This window comes from Salminus brasiliensis, chromosome 17 (genome assembly GCF_030463535.1).
Source record: "Salminus brasiliensis chromosome 17, fSalBra1.hap2, whole genome shotgun sequence".
Taxonomy (NCBI): Eukaryota; Metazoa; Chordata; class Actinopteri; order Characiformes; family Bryconidae; genus Salminus; species Salminus brasiliensis.
In genome coordinates this window covers 35,631,279-35,637,862 of record NC_132894.1, presented here as the reverse complement: position 1 = coordinate 35,637,862, position 6,584 = coordinate 35,631,279, and positions in this window count along the sequence as shown.

Below are 6,584 nucleotides of genomic sequence, written 5' to 3'. Positions count from 1 at the left end.
GCGGGTGGCGCAGCCGCTTTTATAGCGCTAGCTCATGAATATGCATGACGTACGATAGGAACGGGGCTGTAACTCATGAATATACATAACGCAGGGCACCAGAGTCCGCTTCCGCTGTTTTGGGGGAGTGTCATGATTATAAAAATAATAATAATAATATTTACAAAATTCTCTAAATGTAATAAATCGTTCCCTCAGTGTAATTTATCGTTTTTATCACTTATTTTGATAATAATAATAAAAAAAGATCAGTTAGTCAGTTAAAGTAGTTAAAGTAGTAACGCAAAAGCCCTGAGCAATAACAACAAGAACGACATCAAATAAAGCCTGAAGAATTAATACCAGAATAAACAACAACAAACATCAAAGGGAGAAGGAAAACAACTGTGAGGGGAGCTGGAGGCTGAGCAGTGAGGGAGTGGAGTTCATTGCTGTGACGTAGCAACAAGCGGCCTGTTAAGGAACTATAATTTGGCGGAAGGAGATGTAGACGTTAAAACCTATTAACCCTATTATTTAGTCCTTATGTTACTTATTTATTTACTTATATATTATTGTATAAAAGCAGTGGAACACTCAAGGTCCTGTGTTATCTGTTATCTGTGTTATATGTGATAACACACGACCTCGAGGGATCTGAGCTGTTTACGCCAGTGCATCACTGTAAAACACCTAAATAGGAAATTCTGTAAGCGACCAAAGTTCTCTAAGGAGAGTTGGAAAGTTCTGAGCTGACTTTATGCAATTATTAGTGTTAGCTAATATCATCAGGCCTCACAAATGAACACAGAGGTCTATAAAATCTACAAACCGTCAATCTGCCACCGATCTGGCTTCTTCTACAGGTTTTCTGGAATGGAGAGCTTTATTTTTTGCCATAGCAGAATGATGACAGTTCAGTAGATGGAAGTGACAAACCGGGAACCTCAAACCCTGTTGTTCCTCCTTCTGAAGAAAACATAGGGGGAACCAAAACAGAGCTGAAAACCAGGCCAACACCAAAACATAGCATAATAATATGAGCGGGTGTCATAAACCAGCCAATCAGAGCAGAGCTTTTTTTTGTATTTTTCTAATGAGCCCTCTGTTAAACAAAAATCAGCACGTTCTATTCTTAGATAAAATAACAGGGTTGTAAATAGACCTGTTAAATGATATCTGAGCATTTTCACCCCAACCAAAGTCCCAATGCATTGATGTTCTGGGTCACAGTAAGGGGGTTCGGAAAGGTCTGAGCTTCAGGGAATGGTTGTAAAGTGTTGAACCACAATAAGGGGATGTACAGTTCCAGGCCACAGTAAGAGGTGCTTCATGATCCTGCTGTTAAGTGTTGGCAGAAGACACCCACTGATCCTCACTGCTATCCTGACTATGCGCTAGAGTGGACGATTCAAACCAGGTGGATATGGATAGTGAGAGGACGGACTCAATGACCGCTGTGTGAACCGGGATAGACAGGGCCTGCGGCAGGTTGAATTCATGAGTAATTACTGAATATTAATAAACCCAGAGGCTTGGAGAGGGTAATAAATCCATCATTAGGTTGAAGTGTTGGAACTCTGACCTGGATTACACAGCCAGCCTCAAAACAAAGCCTACATTCGGCCCGGCTGACCCACACTTCTGGGATTTCCTGCGTCTCCTTCCACTGAAAATATGTCAAATTCAATGACAGTGACCTCATGACCCACAACGTTTTATAGGGAATTACAGCTTTATGCAATTATTGGTGTTAGCTAATATCATCAGGCCTCACAAATGAACACGCTGAGGCCTTTAAAATTTACACACAGTCAATCTGCCACCCCTGGCTTCATGGAGCTTTATTTTTATGGCATAGTAGAATGACGGCAGTTCAGGAGATGGAAGTGACAAACCGGGAACCTTCCTTCAGAAGAACATATAGGGGAACCAAAACATAGCCAACTCTTACAACTATGCTGTTATATATTTCTATTATTATGGTATAATAATATGAGCTGGTGTCATAAACCATAAACCAGCCAATCAGAGTCGAGCTTATTGTATTTATTTTTGTAAGCCCTCTGTAAAAAAATAAGTAATGTAAACTGTAGTGGTGTGGTGGATCATGTGGCCATATTTTATCATTATTGCACCAATTATTAAACCACACCAATAAGCCGCTACATTAAAACCACCTGTGCATCAAAAACAGCTCTAACCCGTCCAGGCGTGGCATGGACTCTACAAGACCTCTGGAGGTGTCCTGCTGTGGGATCTAGACACATTCAGACGTCAGCAGCAGATCCTTTTAGTCCTGTGGGTTGTGAGGCGGGACCTCCATGAGCCTCCTGGTCACAGGTTTGCCGGTTGTCCTTTATTGGAGCTCTTTATATATATATAAATATATATACACACACACCCACCCACACACAGTGTGTATATGTAACACTGGGGGGACACAGGTTTCCATCATATTTAGGATGTCATGGTTGGAGGAGGGGTTTCAAGTAGGCCCAACTTGACCCAACTTAGGCCTACTTGACCCTGCCCACTCGCCCAACACCTCACCTCAACATTCTACAGTTACAGTGGATCCTAATGTGTCCCCAGTGTCCTCTTTTTGAAAAGAAAGACATGGTCCTGATCACCGTAGCATTTGGATTAGATGTTTATGAGAAGATGATCAGAGATATATAGGGATGCTGTAGGACGGATCTAAGCCCCTCGTTGATGTTCTCATTAAGTAAAACGCTTGAATAGCAGACCCAGCAGTTCCCCACACTCACAGGAGGAGTTATTGGCTGTTTTGAAAGGCGCTGCTTACTGTACCAAGGTCTGTGGGGTGCAGACATGCCCAAGGCCTTAGAGGAACATAAAAATAATCATTGTTTAAACAACAACAGCCAAACACATCGACACTTGAACGTGCATTAACAGCTGTTTTGTAGCGCAGGGATCATAGTTGGGTAAATACCAAAAAATGAGGTAGACTAAGGCCATAATCACACCCTTATCAAATCCTTCTGATTTACCCTAATCGTCCGTATGAGTTTTATTTTGGAGATGTTCTTTCGTACCTTGTTGGGATCACATCCCATCGTGGGCTGTAGAAGTGTCGAACACCATCGTTTACAACCTTACAAACATAAACAAACCATTTAAAGCCCTAAAATATCCATCTTTATGTCACTGGCTCTGGGTTATTATATGGAGATCTCTGTTTGTGATCCTTCAGCACTTTAGAAAATTCGAGGGCAGGGTTTGAGCCCTGTTTTTCTGAAATCCCTGATTGTGGCTTCACCTGGAACGTCTAGACCGTACAGCAGTAGGCCAACCGAGACCACGTTACGGCTAATTAGAGGCATGAAGGAAATAAGCAGGTGGGATCTGTAATATTCCCTCAGTGACGCGCACTGGCTCAACTCACAATTACCTTACCAGGCACGCTGGTATCAGCACGTAGGCCCAACAGGGGAACCCTGCATTGCTGTAAAGCAGCGCTGGTATCCAGCTGCTCCTCCAGCTTTCCTTCTGAAATCCAGGACAACCCCTCTACTCTTCTGAGAATGGTTAGCATTAGATTTTCTCACTAGACCATTGCTGTGAGGAGGATTTGATTGCATTCAGCCTAATAAGAGCATCAGTGGGGTCAGGTGCTGATGTTGCTTCATTAGTTCTGACATGCCGACTCATCCCAAAGGAACTGGATGGATGGAGCTCCCTCATCACTCCAGTTAACCATACAGCTCAGTGGTCAATGCTTAACAGTCCCAGGGAGGCTTTATAGGCCTCAAGCACACACTTGACATCAGGCACGGTGACCTTAGGGTCACATGCTCACAGCTGCTCTGGAGTGTCCCATTCTATTGGTCAGTGCTTTTCAATGGAGATTGTACAGCTTTGTCAGCAATGGGTGAACCTTAAAGGAAAAATCCAATGGACATGATTGATCGCGGACCCAAGATGCAGTCAATCAGCCGAGACAAGTCTGGTATCTGACGTGTGCTAGGCTAACACAGCTAACAAACACTGGACTTAAACTGTCACCAATTTTATGTCCATAAATACTTGCCACAAAGCTTACATTTTCTTATAAAATAAAGTTTTTATTAAAAAATATAAATATAAAAAAAATATTTTATTTTATTTGATTTAAACATATTTATTTTATTTAAATGTATTAGTATTTAAGTATATTTTATATATATATATAAGTAATTGAAAAAAATACTTACTTACTTTATAACTTCATAACTTAAGTTTGGTGACAGTCTAATCCCAGTGGTTGTTAGCACTGTTAGCCTAGTATCTCTCGTTGATAACTACAAAAGCACACGTCAGATACCCGACATGTTTTGGCTGATCGGCTGTATCTGAAGTCAGAGATGAATCATGTTTACTTGATTTTTTTGGCCAAAATGTTCCTTTAAAGTGGCTGAATTTGAATATAGATTTATCGTCGCTGTCATCATTGCTTTTTAATTTTTCACTTTTTGCCAGAAATTTAATCTGGCCGTTGTTCTTCACATTTTGTCATGATTTCATGATGAACGGACCAATAGAAATGCTCCAAAATGACTTGGAGTGAAATCTTTTTACATTGACTTCTATTGAAAGTTCAGAAGGTTTTTTCCTTCTTCTGTAAAGCTTCAGTTTTGGAGATGCAAGTTCTTTGTATGATATTGATGATTTAACAATGTCTGTATGTGTTTACAAAGTGTGTGTGTGTGTGTGTGTGTGTGTGTGTGTGTTGTATCCATGCTGAACAGCTGCTGCAGATATATCTCAGCACTTAGTGTCACAAGGTCATGCTGGAGCACCACATGACCACTCTGGCCTCAGAATCACAATGCCGCAGAGTCCCGGCAGTAAATCACCTCCTCTGACAGAGCGGCCGGTTTACTTTTGGGGCTTACAGGGTGCATGCAAACGCTGGCCACTTTATCAGAAACCCCTCCCTTGGTGTAGCCCATCTCGTGATGCACAGTGTGTGTTAGCCTTCCTCTAGACCTTCGTCAGCGGCCAGTTTCTGACCACAGAGACACTTATGGGTTTGTTTGGGTGATGGAAAGTCAGCACAATGTGGGTGTTTCTAATAAAGTGGCCAGTGATTGAAAGCACAATGTAGGGGTTTCTAATAAAGTGGCCAGTGATTGAAAGCACAATGTAGGTGTTTCTAATAAAGTGGCCAGTGAGTGGAAGCACAATGTAGATGTTTCTAATAAAGTGGCCAGTGAGTGAAAGCACAAGGTAGGTGTTTCTAATAAAGTGGCCAGTGAGTGGAAGCACAATGTAGGTGTTTCTAATAAAGTGGCCAGTGAGTGGATCTACAAGATAGGTGTTTCTAATAAAGTGGCCAGTGAGTGGGAGCACAAGGTAGGTGTTTCTAATAAAGTGGCCAGTGAGTGGAAGCACAATGTAGGTGTTTCTACATTGTGGCCAGTGACTGTATGTGACTCAGTTCACGTGTGCTGGTCAGCGTAATAACGCCAGCGTAATGTTCAGCATAGCTCGGGTATGACCACACATGGGGAGAAACCATCTGGGCAGTGAGGAAAGTGAAGGAATTCCAGCCATTACCAGAACTGGTGTCAGCAGTGATCACATGCTATTGTGTAATATCATCTTCCACGATGACTCAGCCAGATTTCGCGTGGTTAGAAAGTTCGTACTGTTCAGAAAGGCACATCCGTTCATCCTGAGGTTTTTTTTTTTGCTCCTGAAAAACGATACAGTGAGGGAGAAGGTGCTGACACTACAGCAGCTAATGGCCCAACACCCTCCTCCTCCATTACCCAGTCCACTCCTGATAGTGTGGCACACTACTGTACTGAAATGCATATGAAAACAGGACAGTATTGTTAGCAGCATATTAGATATAGCAGTATTTTTACAACCCACATATCTCTTTGTATTTGTGTAAGGCCTAGTGCACGTCCAGCTGGTCTACAGCTCGTGTGGAATGGGGTCAAAGCTACTGTTAATGAAATAAAACATGCAGTGGAGCTTTCTAGCCCGTCCTGCTTCTGAGTGATAGGAGTGATCTACAGTCCAGGAGCTGAACTTACACCATTAACACCATTAACCACAGCGCACACAGTCATCCCCACCCAGCCATTTATTACAGGCATTAGTCGTGCTATAGGAGGCGCAGGGTGAGAACTAAACAACGTCTAGACACGTGGAGGCAGGCCTTCATTTTTAACTGCAGGCTTTGCTGTGTTTTAATCCTCCAGGACAGTCATGTATTGTAGCCCTACAACATAACTGCACCACATCATGTAGCGTTTACTGTCTATGCAGCTTTCTCCAGAAGGACGACTTATTGGTCTTAATGGTGCATTTATTCGTTAAGGTTAGGGCCTTACAGCGGAAAAAATGTTTATATGAATATTATATCTAAGTATGTTTACCATCAACCAAACATGATATGTGAACATATTGAGCATAGATTTGCATATATATATATATAATTACACACACACACACACACACATATATATATATAATTACACACACACACACACACACATATATATATATATATAATTACACACACACACACACACACATATATATATATATATAATTACACACATATATACATGTATAATTACATA